Source organism: Pipra filicauda, unplaced genomic scaffold, assembly GCF_003945595.2.
Source record: "Pipra filicauda isolate LSUMZ 115617 unplaced genomic scaffold, ASM394559v2 scaffold43_size3849885_pilon, whole genome shotgun sequence".
Lineage (NCBI taxonomy): Eukaryota > Metazoa > Chordata > Aves > Passeriformes > Pipridae > Pipra > Pipra filicauda.
Genome location: NW_024104576.1, coordinates 1,613,680 through 1,630,316, shown reverse-complemented (window position 1 = coordinate 1,630,316; position 16,637 = coordinate 1,613,680).

The following is a 16,637-nucleotide window of genomic DNA, read 5'->3' as shown; positions in this document are numbered from 1 at the left end:
ATGATCAGAAGTGTATTTGACAGTATACTACAGGGAGCCAAAATAACACAGCAAATAGTTTAACAAATTGAGTGACTAAGTCCTTTCATCTCCAGCTTCTGTGATTTTATATTTGAGCCCTTCTGTTGGCTGAAGTTGGTCAAAAGCTCTGGGCAATTGTGTATTAAGTGTGTGCCTGAGGAACTATCAGTGTCAGCTTAAGATGAATGGATGTAAATTCCCCAGTTGATTGGTGAGGCATTTTTTTCGATTACGTGAACATATGCCAGGGGTCCTCAGTTTTAGTGTCTCTTGCAGGGAAAATGAGAAAATTGGATAGTCTATAGAGTAAGTTATTCTTCTCTTTGGCATTGTGCATTTCTTTAATGATATCTGCCTTTAGCATAAACTAACTAATCTTACCCAATTCTTTAGTTTTACAGAAAAATCCTTTTGTTAAGCAAATGGATACTACACTTGCTGCCACTCAGTACAACTGCAAATACTTGGCTTACCTTTTTTTCATTTTAAGTGCATTTCGCCCCATATACTATGATGTAAAAGAAAAAAAGCTATGTGTTTGCATGTGCATATACACGCACACAAATATCTGTGACTAATAAGTGTCTTTATTTGCCAGGTATGTGAAATGAGCAGTTAAAAGGATTTAATTTCTGATATCAAATAACCAACTGTAATTTGCTACTGATGGTTTCAGAAGAGAGAAATGAGGTAGCTTAGTAAGAAAACTCGCATGCTTCCTAGTCAAAAATTGCTGCCTTAACAATCCAAAAAGGTATATATTAACACAGAGAATATGTGAAAAGAAATGAGTCTTCGAAACTAGCATACCTCTTTCCTCCAGGGCTCCTGCTGTAGGTCATTTTGCTACGGTTATTCAGGGGGTTTTAAATTTGGGGGACTGTCGTCAATCTTCCACAGAGTAACTCAAGTTCCAGGTGCTTAACAAGTAACACACATCCTTGCTGAGCCACTGAAGTGTCATGGCCAGCAATCTTTATCTAATGTTAGTGATCTCTGAGGAAGCACAATAGCTCCTTGTGGGTTTTGACTGGTATGTGGGCAACAGAGAAAGCAGCACACGCACAGAATTGATGACCTAGTCGCTAGTCTCATTAAGTCAGATTGTATCCTGATTTACTTACTCTGAAATCTTAATAGTCTCAATGAGGTTAGAATTCACTGTGTGTACCATCAGCCTAACTATGAAAGCAGAAAATTTGCACTACCATCAAGCAGATGTAGTTCTTCCCAATGAACTATCTAATGGAGAAAAAAAAAAAAGTAATGTGAAGCTTGTGTTTGCTGGCACTTAGTCTGGGAAATGATACAGAAGTGTTCCTTAAATAACAGTTGGCCTATGTCTCACAAAAGCTGGAGAAAGTCCAGTTGCATGGACAGCTTACATTTTGACCTAGACTGAGAACACCTGACAAGCAGAACTGTGCAGAACAAAGTCACACACTCTCTACATATGGACATTATGAAATGTTGTAAACTCGTAAGTGCCATAGGGCTAGACTTCTGATTCATCACAGACAAAAGCTCTGGGAATTACAGGATTCTTTTTCCTGCAAAATTCTTTTTCTAAAAATGAGGGCAAAAATTGTGACAATTAATCTATTATTTATGATTTGATGATGCTTTATTCAGGTTGACCACATGTCTTTTTCTTTGTGGGCTGTGGTTTATTGACACAATCAACTGAAATGGCTCTTCTGGAACCATTACAATTTGTTGTGTTAGTGCAGCTGAAAACACTTCAACATACCATGTGTCACGCTTTGTCAAGTTAACAGTTGATGTTTCCAAATCAGGATTAGGAACAGTGCTGATGCAGTGCAATGCTGCAAATGCTTGTGCAACATAAGCATTCATGAAAAGGGACAAACTCTGCTAAAGTAAAGCAGCACTACCTATTGTTGTTCATCAAGTATCCCTGCTGTTTATTCACCCTAAAGCAACGAGTCCCTTCGGTATCTGAGGTTATTTACAAATACCAGAGGAAGAAGAGCATTCTCACCAGCCCGTTTTAAGAAGCCAATAATCCTCAGAAATTATATTAAACTCTTAGTCAGCAATAGGGAAACATGGATTAAGTGATGTACCAAAGGAGGTGCAAGTGCATGGTGAAGCCGTGTAGGTAGAGCCAGCTGCATAGCTACTAGCACATGATACAAGCAAGTTCACCTCACCAGGAAGTGCTAAGGTTTATAAAGCATCTTTAGTCCTTCTCTCTGCCCCATAAATCCAGACTGGGACAGAAATGGAGCTAAAATCTAACTTTTTCTTTAGGTTTTTCTTCTCTGACTTGTATATGTGATAGGCTTATGTGTAAACAACTCTAGAATTGTGACATTCAGACTGAAATGGATAGTAGATAAATGAGTAGTGAACCTGTGCATGAACAAAAGCAATAGCTTAATGACAGAAAACAGCAATCTGAAATGGATAATGATTTTCAGTTACTGTCAGATTTGTAGAATTGTCAAATGGAAATAAAGGTATTGATATTGAAGAATGCACATCTGCTATTTCCAAAATTACTGAGAAGAAGGAGATTGAATTATTCCTTGGGGAAAATTGAGGAATGGTTACTGGAAAGCTGTGAAATTCTTTAAAACATGGAACAGTTTTTCAAGTCTGGCATCCTTATGTCCATCATCCTGAATTCAGACACAGACACGTAAATAACATTTTTCAGGAAGAAGGTAGTCCACACATTGGAACAATGCTGAGACAGAGGAAGTTCTAAGCACTCAGATTCTCAAGAGCAGCATTTCTCAAATGGTGATGCAAACATCAGTGATACGCCCCCATAAAATACAGGGCAGTAAAGGCCAGAAGGATTGCTCTGAGAATCAGTGCTCTGAGCTTGCATGTGCAGCAGAAGGGATAAATTGTGCTACAAGGCAGATTATGTCCTGTCTCTGTCCTCACACCATCTGTAGGCCTGCAGGTTCATCTCTTGGTGAAGAGAAGGTGCCAAAATACAGCAAGGAGATCAGTGCTCTGAGTCCAGGGGAGAAAGGGAGAGGAGAGTCGGTACAGACAGACAAATTGTTCTCCAGGCCTCCTGTTATTCCCAGATATCAGACCCACCACTTTCCTAAGATGGGGCAGAAAAGTGACAGTCCTGATGATGAGGAGGCAGAGCTCTGTCTGGCAGGGGGATTTGGGGAGACAGCAGTGATGGGATATACTTAAAGGCAAGGAAGCACAGCTTTAGGGGTAAAGTGAGGTTGATCTTTTACTGATCTCTTCCCAGGTTAATCCTGCTTATGATTAAACAGTCATTTAAATGGCTAAAGTTACCTGATTTAGGAGAGCCCAGTAATGTTTTGGCTATTATACAAATGGATTTTAAACAGCATCTAAGTAACACAAGGTCATGTAACTATCCTAAATGATCCTCTAATAATTTAGAGTATTACATGAAATTAAAGGATAAGATCAATTTCAACGGAAGCTGGACTTAACCACTAAACCATTTATTTAAAAAAAAAAAGTGCATAAACAAGCCTTTCACCAGGAATGCTAGAATGTGATCCTAGACTTCTCTTTGGCCTTGAACCACTTCAAATTAATTGGTTGGGAGCCAAAGGAGGTGCATAATATAACATCACAATTTATATTTAGGAAACCTCATTAGAAATTAAAAAGTTATGTAACTCCTCAGAGAAAGCAAAAGAAATATAGGACAAATTATACTCAAACACTGCAGTTAAATTATTTTAACAGCAGGGTAGCTTTAAAAAAAACCTGTTAGGACAAAATCCTACATAGCATGAGGAAAAAAAGCTCTTATGTCTTACTGTAATTAGAAACTCATCAGGTTAATGGGGCAATTTCTCAAAAGCTGCCATTTAAGTTTTTGCACCTGGCATTGATCTTGCTGTATTTCAGTTTGCAAATAGAAGTTGGCCAGAGGAAAAAAAAAACAGCAATCACACATTTTCTAATGTATGTGTAAATTCAAAGCTCTGTATCTTTCATGTCTGTGCTCTTTCTTTCATTCAATTTGTAATTGTGTTGGAGTTCTAAGACAATGGCACTTTAACTTCAGTATCCGCTGTCTGAAATTGCCAAAAGCACCAAGTGATTTTGGGGTATCTCAGTCTGTAGGCGGGAAAGCGACAGGCTTCAAGAAAGCAAAGGGAAGAGAGCCAGCTCGTCAAGATTCACTCTTAATTCGAGCACTTAAAATCTGAGGCATAGGAAATTAAAGATCACTTTTGATAATTTAGGTCAGCACTTTAAAAAGTTTCTATGTTCAAAGATATGATGAGAAGACATGCTGAAAAGAATGGAAAGGGATGTAGCATTATGGGAAGAGTTTTCCAAAATGGCCAAATAACAGAGAAGCCAAAATCTGTAGAGCATTCATTTATTGACTATGGCAGTTTTTTGGGGACTCCTAAATATGCTTATTTACACAGATATCTAAATGTCAAAAAACGAAGAGAGGAGGATATAAAAAACATCTGCTCACTCCAGATCACTAACAAGTGAAAAATAAGAGGGAGCCAGCAAAGCAAGTAATGAATAAGCCAGCTACTTTTACTGAAAGGATGAATTATACCTTTTAGAAAGTAATGAATTATTAGAATTAGGTGCCTAAACTGCAGCAGCTGTCCACTGTTTTTTGTTTGTTTTGGTTTTTTTTTTAGAAAGCTTTAAATATGGTACATTGAAAAACAAAACTGCAAACAGAGATGTTACTAAAAACCAAGTTACTATCCTTACTATTATATTCATATTTTTCAGGGTGGGTGGAGCAAGGCAATTATGGGAATGGAATGGAATGGTATGGAATAGAATAGACTATTTCAGCTGGAATGGACTTAAAACAATCTTCTGGTCCAGCTGCCTGACCTATTCAGGGCTGAGCAAAAGTTAAAGAACATTACTAAGATCATTGTCCAAATGCCTCTTAAACACTGATAGGCTTGGGGCATCGAGCTGTTCTGGTGTTTGACCACCTCCTCAGTAAAGAAATGCTTCCTAATGTCCAGCCTAAACCTCCCCTGGCGCAGCTTTGAACCATTCTCATGTGAAATAAAGTAACTCAATGGGAAGGGAAACTGTGTAACTAATTAACTAATATCAGAAGGGTACTCTTGACTTAAAAATGTATTGATATTAACATGTAGTATTATTAGTTTTATACTCTGGATGGAAAGGGTTTTACACTTGCCTGTTATTAAGAACTGTAAAAGCAAAAACTGTGACATGCAGTGCAACTTATGTGCATTGTATATCACGCTCATTTGTAAGATTAGAGCTTTATCATGGCTTTAAAACAGCAGAGTTTTTCCTATCCTGGTAACCCATTTTGCATTCCTTTAAACTGACAATCCATGCAACAGGAGATACTTTGAAAAATGATGACAAAAAGATGTAGCAAGAAATATCAGTAGTAACTTCAAAGAAATAGTATTAACCCTGCAGGATCTGGTTGCCACAGGAATAATTCCTTCTCTGTTAGCTGAAATAAAAAACAAGACCAGCTACATCCAGACAGCACAGATGTTGACTAGCACAGGATTACTGGTACTTCACAGCAAGAGATCTAAGAACCTAAAAACCCCTATTTGTATTCTGTAAAATGTGCAGCATCGTCACTGCTGTATTTGAATTCCTTATGTTACTTTAGGAAACTGCAACTGAGGGCATTAAGCACCCTACATGCTAAGAAATCTAAATCCAGCACTTATGAATTTTAAATCAATCAAATCTCCATGGTGCATATTTGAGGAAGAATTAGTCAAAATGAAAACGCAGTGAAAAACAGAAAACAAAAATGCGAAGTGAGGAATGATTCCAGAAAAACAGAGTTCTCACTGACACTAAAGTACATCAGCTGAGGAAATCTGCCAAACACATTCAAGACTCTTCATAAATTGGGTTCTTGAATTGTGTCTTCAAGCAGAAGTGGCAATAAAGGCATCCAGTTGCCCTGTGGGAACAGAAAGGGAAAAGAGATCTAAGGGCAGGCTGTGGAGAACCAATGTTAGATTTGTTTCCCTGAGGAGAATATGGGCAAATGTACCAAGCAGCTTCCAAAAATATTTTACATCTTCAAAGCACCGGACAAAGATGAACTAACAATTCCCTGTTCCATTTCCCACTACAGACAAAGCTGAATTCCAAAAGAAAAACAAATCAGGCCCGAGAGACAGAAAAGGACAATTCTTCGAGAGTGTTGGGATGGCCAAAATAATTCATAGTACTAGTAGTAGTTTAGTGAGAATCTTGAGGTTTTAATTCCTACAGAAAAGTCCAAAGTGATATATTCTAATAGATTCCCAGCTACCTAACTGCATTTTGCTCAGCTGAACTCAATCCAGCTGGCTCTTACCATAAGAAGAATCTGCAGATAGTCATAGGATCATAAAGAAACAACCCACTGGACACACAGAGAGCAGGTGGATAATTTTGTCATTTCCCAGTAGTCTGTTCTTGTTTTCATCTGTCTCCAATTATTGTATGTGGATGTTGACTACTGGAAAGTCAACAAGGAGTGCTGTGTAAGGAAATAATTGGCAAAGATGAGGAAGAATCTATCACTTCTACTAAAAGAAGACATCAGCCATTCAGGAGCTGTCCTGTCTGTCCTGCCAACCTAGTCCTACTGTGCAGCTAGGGATATTAGAAGACAGTCTGGAAGTAGCAGCAGCAGGGACTGGTTGCCTTCTCCCCGCTGCAGGGGAAGGACTTTTAGTCCATATTGACATTTTTTCTTAAACTAGGTCATACTGAGTTTCAGTAAGTCTAAGTCTGATATTTTCTTTTAGACGAAAGTTATGATCTTAATGTGTAGAGGATTTTTAACTTTCTTATGCAAGACATTTTTCTGGAGGATTTTAAGCCTGTTCAAAACATGATTTTTCTTAGGCTACAGCTATGTGACTTTGGGACATAGTTTGGTTGTGTTTTTTAAAAAAAACCCAAACAACAGTGTCCTCATGTCTACAGGACAGGACACACAATGGCAGTTCCATTTCTCTAAAGCCATCACATCCTGATCAAGTTTATTCTTCCTCTCTTTTGGGAAAAATTACACTTACAAGAAGTATAAACAATTATATTGCTGTATAGATAGCACATATGGACCATGCATTCCCTCAGTAGTGTAACTAACCCAACATGCATTGTATACACAAACTCTAAAGAACACCAATGACCAGATCTGCTGGGAACTGAAGGCCAACGTTTAGAGACATTTTTACGTATTTCTGTGGGTACAGGAGGGTGTCTTTTTGAGACACCTCATTGCTTTCACAAATCTAATAAAGAACCTGAATATTCTTAGTATCCAATGTACATAACTTATTTAAATTACTTAAAGAAAACCCAGTTAGTGAGATACTACTAGTACCAAAATACTAAAAATATTTGGAAGAATATTTTCTACAGAATAATTTAATCAAGTTGTTTTAGAAACGTTTTGCAGAACAGTATTTTAACAGATCTCTATTACAAAACTGCCTATTAATAAAGCAATTGACACTTCTGGTAGAGCTGAGTACTTAAAATACTTACAATAAACAAGCACAGTACTTGTTGTTATCAGCTGCTGTGCACTCAGAAAGCAATATGCTTTCAAAGAGTAATAACATGTAAATAAACACATTGACATTTAGTTGAGATTCCCTTGGAAAAATACTACTGAACAGAGTTGAAAATGTTACAGCAGTACAACCCCTGTTGGAGCAAAAGGGAGGTGCACATCCTGGATCAGTTTAGGCAATCTGCTGTTTGGCCTTGGCACAGGGAGTAGCAACAAGGCCATACCAGTTATAGTGATAACAGCCCTCACCACAAGTGGTAAAACAATGAAATGTGCTTGGGTTGTACAGCTATAGTATTGACAAAGTCATGCTGTTTGACTCATAACACCTTATAGATACTTTTATTCCTGCCAGATGTGCAATTAGGTTTAAAACCAGTGGCAGTGTTTGATCCTCATCTATTACTAAGCTATTCAGCCAAAATCACAAAGCCAAACATCTCAACTCCATACCAAAACATCCTTGGAAACTACACGAAAGGACCAAAATCTATGCTTTTCCCTTTACTATTAGAGTTTAGGGTTTGTATTTTTTAAAGTGAATGTTTGCTTACCCTTGAAGGAAACACTCTCCGAATTTTTTTTCCTTGATTTCTGACCTGTTCTCCTCCCGTTCTGGAGAAGGTACTGTTAAACAATTTCAATCGTGCAATTTCCAAACACTCATACATTAATTGTGCTGAACACAGACAACTTCTCGCTGTTTATACTTTGAGTGGCTTCTGCCATCTCTGCCCTTTTCAGCCTGAATACATGCAGCAGTGCAATACTTTCAGGTCCTCGCCAGAGGTAGAAGACAAAACATTTGTTCTGCAGGGAGAGCTAGTGGGAATAACTTCCTAATTTGGCAGGTGAATTGGCAGGTGGGCATCATACAATTAAAGAATGGCAAAAGATGGTTAACAGTCAGTTCAAAATAGAGTAGTGTTAAAACGACTTGGTGTACTGAGCATTTTCACTTAATGTGAAAGTGATTAAGGGTTTATTTAAAAAAAAAGTGTCAGGACATGGTAAGAGGTCCTGAGAGTCCACAGAGCTCTGCCATGGGGTCAGAGCATTTCCCAAGGGACCACTGCAGGAGTACCAGGGAGCTGGCTTATTTTGTGCAACAACCTGCAGCAAGAGAAACAGCTGTAAAGTATTCAGGCATAAGGCAGGAGCACATGTTCACAGAGCACACAGAGATAAAACACATTATAAAACTAATGATATTTATGTCGCACATCACAATATCCATGAGACTGAAGCATAGACACGTTCTGGCTGTCACTGCAATGCAATCTCCAGCTCTGTTCGGCAGGTGTGCCCAAGGGCAAGAAATTAGCTCCTTACAGTTTGTTAAAGATGCGGATAACAAACCATTAAACACATTATCGCTTCCTAACACAACGGAATGATGTTTATCATTATTAGGGATAAAGCCACGGCCTGACCGCCGCGGATGTGCGGTAGGAAGGCACCGACTCCGCCGGAGCCGCAGCAGAGCAGCTCAGCCATCGGGACCATCCCATCCTATCCCATCCCCTCTCATCCCCTTTGTAGCTCGGGCTTTCACTGCCACCCGGCGGGCAAATAGGCTCTGAATCCCACTGACTAAGGATGATGCATCAGATGCATTGGCTCTGCGGATTTACACGACAGATTTACACGACTTAAATTCATGGAGAAGTAAGGGAGAGATAGATGAACCTATTATTTTATACAAACCACACATTCAAAAATCATGTGGGTATATCGTAAAGCATCATGAATGTGACTTCCAGATGGCTACAAATATTTTTAAATACTTTTTGTCTTCTGATTTCTAGGCACTTGCAATATGTCAGGCTTCTCTTGCAATAACAAGGGCTAACCCCTTTCAATGTGGGTTTTATCTAATCCTCTCTTCAGAAGGAAGGACTTTTGGGAATAGCAAGCAGCAAAAATCGCATAATTAAGCTGCTGAATAGTGGTGATATTATTAATGGTGGTTGACAAAGCTTTCTTGTTTAAAACAAAACTTTCTGAGGTGATAACTCTGATGATTCCCCTAGAACCAGGTTACTAAGAAAGATGAAATGATATATGCAGGACAGTCTGAGCACTCAAGGTGGTCATCCATATCACAGTCCACATATGACAGCACTCCATACCAGAAATATATTAGATAGTATCATTTAATGTTCCCCACTTTGATTATTATTTAGTGTTTTGTCACAGTAGGGTTCTTCTAGGCACTTAAAAAAATACAAAAGGATGTGACATCAAAGCAGAAAGAAAGTTCCCAATGCAAACATGAAGTGGAAGTACTTGTGTAAGTAGCTTGTGTAAGGCTTGCATTAGGACTTCAGACAAAAGCATCCTTTAGGGTTATCACTTCTAGACTTTGCAAAAAACAAAACTAACTTGGTCCTAGGTATTTAAAAGCCACATTTTATTCGGAAAGAGAAAGTTCTTTCCAATTGGGCACAATTAGTATTCCTGTTTTGCCCATGTGCCAAATGTAATCATTTGGATCTGGAGCGCAAAACTTGTATTCCTGTCAAATATTCAAATTACCAGAAGAGTCACTTACTAGCCAGTGTCAGAAGAAGACAATATACTTTTATTCCTCTTTGACTTGTTACTGGATGGTTCTAAAGGCCTTCCAGACACTTAGCAAAAAGCCTTGGTGCCCTAAGGCCCTGCTGGGCATCCTTCTGCCACAGAATAGATGAGAAAAACAGAAGAGCTTTTAAGATCAAAACCTTTTCAGTCAATATCCTTTTTCTGGTAGCTCTGAAACTCATCTGAAACATGACAAATAATTTATTAGCTCCATGATTATGTTTTCCATTTCAGGTTGTGAAGTAACTGCTCTGAAGCAAATATGGCATAATCTGATCTCCTTTACCGTAACAGCAGCTGAACTAACCTTTGACAGTGATTTTCTTTTTATCTGCTCAATTCCTAAACTGAGACTGAAATTTGAGCTTGAGAGGGTGCAGAATACAATGGGTGAAACCAAAGGCAACATTTATATGAATCTTAATGAAGTGATATTCTCAAGCTTCAGGCAACTTCAAGTCTTCTGCAAGTCAGACAAGATCTGCATTACACAAGAACTTGATGTAACATTATGATACTCTCACAAGTACAAAAGGTTGTATTTTCCAGTACCTGATTCCCCTGTGACCCAGCTTTTAAAGTCATGATTATGAAAGGTTTTGGGAAGTGAAGGGAGTGTATGGAAAAACAGTGCAAATTGTTTGCTTAAGAGCATTTGCTTTTAGAGCACGTCCAGAAGTGTTTAAAATATGCTTCAGATGACGGGAGTGATTCATGACTAGACAGCTGCTGAGAGAGACATCACTGACAGGAGAGAGAGGGGGAGAAGCATGTGTGAGAGAGAGGGAGAGAGATTTGACATGCAAATTACTTGGAGAAAAAGAAATTAAATACCTTTTCTTCTAAGCTTTAGAAATTAGGAATTATTTTAATGACTTTTGAATTGAATTGAAGTTGTGTGTCCTGAGGCTGTCAGAATTTCATTGCCCCTCAGACCCGTTTCACAGGCTGCAGTTTTTACCCAGCTGATGCGATGACTGCCCTCACTTTCTGGGTAGGAAAAGGCAATATTCTTTTGTCCATTTGGTGTTTTGCAATATTAAGAGACTGACTGCTGCATTTCCTGTCAAGGCCTAACTTCATAAATAATGCAATTGTGACATTGGTGTCAATCTTCAGACAAAAAGTTTAATAGAATTGGTTGGAAATACATCTCTGCTCGACAAGTAGAAGGGATACTTTCCCCACTCTGCATCCACAGAACAAATTCAGAAAGTGACTGATTGAAATCCAAATCCAAAAGCAAGAACTAAACAATCTAACACTTGAGTTTGAACTTTGATGTTTTAGTGATCTATAGCATTCCCCATATAAAAAATATCATGGCAGAAGTGCTCACCTCTAGTCTATACCTACAATCCCACTGCTTTTCCCTATCCATTTTTTACTGTAGCAGCTGACCAACAAACAGCAATTGTCATTGATTTTCTGTTTTGTTATTGCTAATATCATATATACTTATGTACTTATAGTGGATTGATGTTCCCTGAAAGCCCAAACTTAAAATTTTGGTGTTTGTCAAAACTAGTTAGGCTTAATCTTGGCTTTTTCACAACTCCCCATATACATGCCTCCTGGATAGTTGATGCTTATGGTTTTTCTGTATAGTTTTTTTCCTGAAATAACTGTGTTATTTTTGTGCATTGCAAGTGAAAATGTGGAGGGCCTTTATTCTAAAGAAGAAGTAAAACACAGTTAAAATCAGTTAGAACTCTCTGTACCTAAATTTTACAAATTTTCAGTCAATTCTAAAATAAGCGTGTTAAACATTCATATATTTGCATTGAAAAAGCTAAGCTGATTTCAGAAAACCAAAATGATTAAATCATAGGCAATTTGTGCCGACCACCCCCTTTTTAGAAAGGGCTATTTTAGCTTTCTTTGTTTCACTAGAATACAGATTATCTGTTTGAAATACATGAACTGAATGGACTTCCCATTGAGGTTAGTGTATTCTAGCATTGTAATAAAGGTTATGAAAAGATGTCCGAGCACCAGCTGGCCTTCCTTTGATCCTCTCCATTCTTGTGATGATACATTTTCACACTTAAGATGATTCCCTTCTACCTCAAAGGCTGAGAGCTGCTTTGGTCCTTACAAATATTAACTGCAATCACAATGACCTATCTTTCTGGTTCCAGTCATCTGTTTAATATAGAGTGGAAGGTCAGAACTACATTAAAAGGGTCTGAAAGGCTTTATTTCAGTATACTGCCCCATGCAGAGCTTCACAAAAAGCTGGCAGACTTGTAGTTCATGCATGCACGCTCCTCAGCACTGCATTGTGCACTTCTATTAATGGGCTTTTGTAACCTTCCAGGAAAAATTCCCTCACCAAGAGAACAAAACTGTTGTCAGATCTGAACACACATGTGAATATCAACTACAAAAAAAAAGAAAAAAAATATATTTAAACAGTAGGGGTACTGTCTTTAGAAAAAAAGAATGTCTGAGTCACTAGCTTGTGTCTTCACTAGGCTGTGTTTTAAAGGTAGTGTTATCTATTTGCTAGGATGGAGATTTAATAGCAGAGGTGGAAACCAACTGTTTGGAGAAGGCAAATTCAATAATAGATGTCAGTAAGGATTAATGAATAAGGCTATGGACCAGAAAGCACAAGCCTGTGTATACCAATACAAAGAAATCTATTTGCAGCACAGTGGAGCACAGGTCACTTTGAAGTCATTAGCATACTGAATTACCAAATAGCTGCATCTAAGGCCCTTCAGCTGTCATTAGAACACATTTCCCAAGCTATCACATTTTCTTCTTTCAAATCTGTCTATAAAGCTCATGTTTGTTTGCTTTCTATTAAGTCTTCTGTTCAAGGAGGACCATCTGCATTTCTTGTCATGTTTGTTTTGCATATTATTTCTCAAACAAGCTCTTTAGCAAGAAAGCTAAATATCCTAAACCCCAGCACGCACCCCAAAGTGTGGAGACTGGCCGTTTTTATAAAGTTTTACAATCATGTGGGACTCTCTTTACCTATGTGCCTCTACACTTTTCCTTACGGAGCTTGAATATGTTAACCTCTGGTCTGGATTATGAGGGGTGGGTAAGTGGCATGAAGTGAGCAGCAAGAATTGAATGCAGCTGTCCACATATGAATGGAGCTACCCACAGTGGGGAAGACAAAGCAAGGAAAGAAAAAAGTGGATTCAAGAAGCAAATGGCCTATGGGGCCAGTTCCACTTGCTTCACACTGATTTTGTCTTAAATTTGGCTTGCTCTTGTATATGCCACTTGGATGTTTTGGGAGGACTTCATGTGTAGCAATTACTTCCCTGTAAAATTATCAACAGGAGTTTAAGCCTATTTGGAGTTGCTGAAGAAGCCATGGAAACAAAGCACAAGTGCTCTGTTTGAAAGCCCAACCTCTAAATTCAAGAAACCGCAAAAAAATCCAGTAGACCGGGTTTAAAAAGAGTATGAGAGAATGCGGATGAAGTGTCAGACCACAAAAACATGTGCTCAACAGCAACAGGTAATAAACAAGCAGTAAGTCCTTCCTAGTGAAGTTCTCCTTCCTTATACTTTTTCCGTTCTAACTAAACTAGATCATAAGTCTCAAGCAGAGGATTGTTTTTTTACAGGGAGTTATTTGAACTTAGATGTAATTATATGGTGTATCATTTTCCTATGTACGTCCAGAAAACGTCCACATAAAATGGCATATTTCATATATGTTTAATGCTCTTAAATGATAAAAAAAACCCCACAGTAATGCCTTCAAAAGTTTAAACACTAATTTAATTTTCTTTAATCTTGTTCAGGAGTCAAATGAGAGAGATGTCTGCACTGAACAAACCCACACAAAGCCCTGAGCAGTCACCTGCATCTTCTGTAACCAGAAGTGATTCAAGTTTGCAAGATGAACAGCAGCTCTGAGTTTCAGGATAGTTATTTCAAGAAATAACAACTAGCAGTCCTTCAATTTTACTAGGCCAGGCAGGTTACATTCCCTTTCCCCAAAAGTCTTTTTTAATAGCTTGCTATGTACATCAACTACAATGGCACTTCAGCAGTGCCTGCTACTAGCCAAGGGACTGATTCTTATTCATCCCCCTCAGCACGCTGGCTGTGGATATTTATGAGCAAGCTAGGGATGGGTGTCTGCTGCTTGCAAAATACTATTGGCTCAGCAATTGTGTCACGGTTTCCACCTGTTTTTCAAAGTCACGGGGGAGCTGCTCTTCTCCAGCTGTGCCAGCTTTATGGCAGCATTAGGACTAACAGACCATATTTGCTATTCCCACTCAAACATCCTCTTCATTATGGACCTGTGGGTTGGCATAGGAAATCATTGGGATACAGAGAAAGATTCTCCTTTGAGGTAATTTTCTACTGAGGTCTCACTGAGGAAATCTCAGGCAATACTAAAATGACATGACACGCTGTATTTGATTTTGTAAACACAAATGCAAAATACATTTTCTTGCAATCAGGCAGTTATATTCTCACTGCAAAGTGGCTACGGGGATGGGGCTTCTTAATCCAAAACTTCTTGCTTCACTCATAAAAATTAATTCTCTTCCATCTGACTCCACCTAATCTTTTGAATTTTCCCTTTCTCAGCTTTTCCTTCAAGCCACCTAGCAGCAACAGTTCTCAGTGCTCCTGCCCAGTGCTGCAACTCCTGTGTTTTCTGGTTCCAGTGCACAAACTCAGATGGGGCAGCTTCCTCCTACCAGTATTTGCTCTACTTCCTTCTCAAAGATGCCACGTTGCAATGTGGTGTTTTAACAAACCCTCAGAAAAACCCTGCAAACAGCATTCACAGCCTGGTAGCACGTTGGAGGACCTTCATGTTTTTGGTGTGAAACACTTTCACAGAAAGATATACTGCCAAGCAAGGGGAATTATCCTTAGTGCATCAGAGCTGCCCTCTTGGCACAAAACACATGATACCTGCAATCTAATCTGTGTGCTTACAAGTATCTCAAGGTGCCATTTTCTCTTTAAGACAGTCTTACACATTCCTTCAAACCAGTGTACAGACCTCCAACGCTCTGTTAGAAGAGCACCAAGGTTACAACATGGCTTGTTTTAAACTTAATCCTATAGTGACTCCTCCAAAATACAACAAAGGAAGCAAAACCACTGCAGAACCAGAGGAAACTAAAAATTATGAGGTTCACAAATTGCAATTTGTCCTTTCCAAGCAGCAGAATGCTGGTGGGAAGAGAATCAAATTTCTATTTTCTCTTAGGATAAGTAAATTTAAAAATAGTTTTTGACAAGAGGAAACCTACAGAGCTAGTGACTGACAGGTACCCACATTTTGCCTTGGGCACTAGTGCAAGGAAAGCAGAGTGAGAGCGAGGATGAGCACACGTGGTCAGGGACAGAACCATAATACCTGGACTGTTGAATAGCACATAGATAATTCCCACAAAGATCTGCAGTGTTCAAAGGCAAATAATGTAAAAGACAATGAATGAGGGGAGAGCTAAGGGTTCACATATATGAAGTGTTCCCTGCTTAATCCATATGGGACTGTGTTCATATAGCCTATGTGTCATTTCTAACACACACATGCTGCAAAAGCTTCTGTGTTCTGACTTCACTGGCTGGAAAAATAGAGATGTTTTTAAGCTTCCTAGTATATATGCACTACAAGAAAACAAAGGTGAAAAAAAAATCCCAATTTGCTCTCCAGTGCATCTGGATTCTTTTTTTTTTAAACTGGTCTGTTAGTGTAGCGAAAAAAAGTTTTTCATAACATTAAACGATGACTGCGAAAAATGTGTATGTCTTGAAACTTTGACAGTGTAATGTTCTGCCCCTTTTGTTTGAAGGCTGCCACGCTCTGGCCAGCAACGCTCTTTCCCATTTCAACTCAGGTTGAAAGCAGCTGAAAACAAGAAGGTACAGGGGCCACATTAAGGAAGTGAAGCCACAAATTTTAACGCATGGTGTTAACACAAGAAACAGAACAGCTGGTTTTGAATTCCTGGGGGTACGAGTGGTGAGCACTTTAAAAATATGAAAAAATACTGTATTTTCCAAGCTTTGAAATTCCACAGAATGCAAGCAGTGGATTGTAAGTCAGATCCAGTCTATATTCATGTTCTAGCAAAACTAATTCTTGTGCAACCAAGAACCAGACAACCACAACAGAGTTGAATCTTTGTACTTTACAAGTGACAATGTATTTTCTAATACCAGGAATATATGATATTATATATTAATTACTAGACAGTTCCAGCTGTTAGTTTTATACACACATGATTTTTTTTCAGCAGAGGAACTGCAGTGTTATTAAAATAGTGGTGATAATAGATGTTGTTAGCTGTTGCAAAACACTCAAACCTACTTCTCAGCCTACAAACATTGAGACTCCTTGTAGGAAATAAGAAGTATGTGCTTCAAACAGACCTTCCAGCCTGTGAATGAACTTCAGAAAAAAGGAACATGAAGATATTTTCACTTCAGAAACTACAATATGTAAGGAAAGTTTTAGCATAAGGCTTCA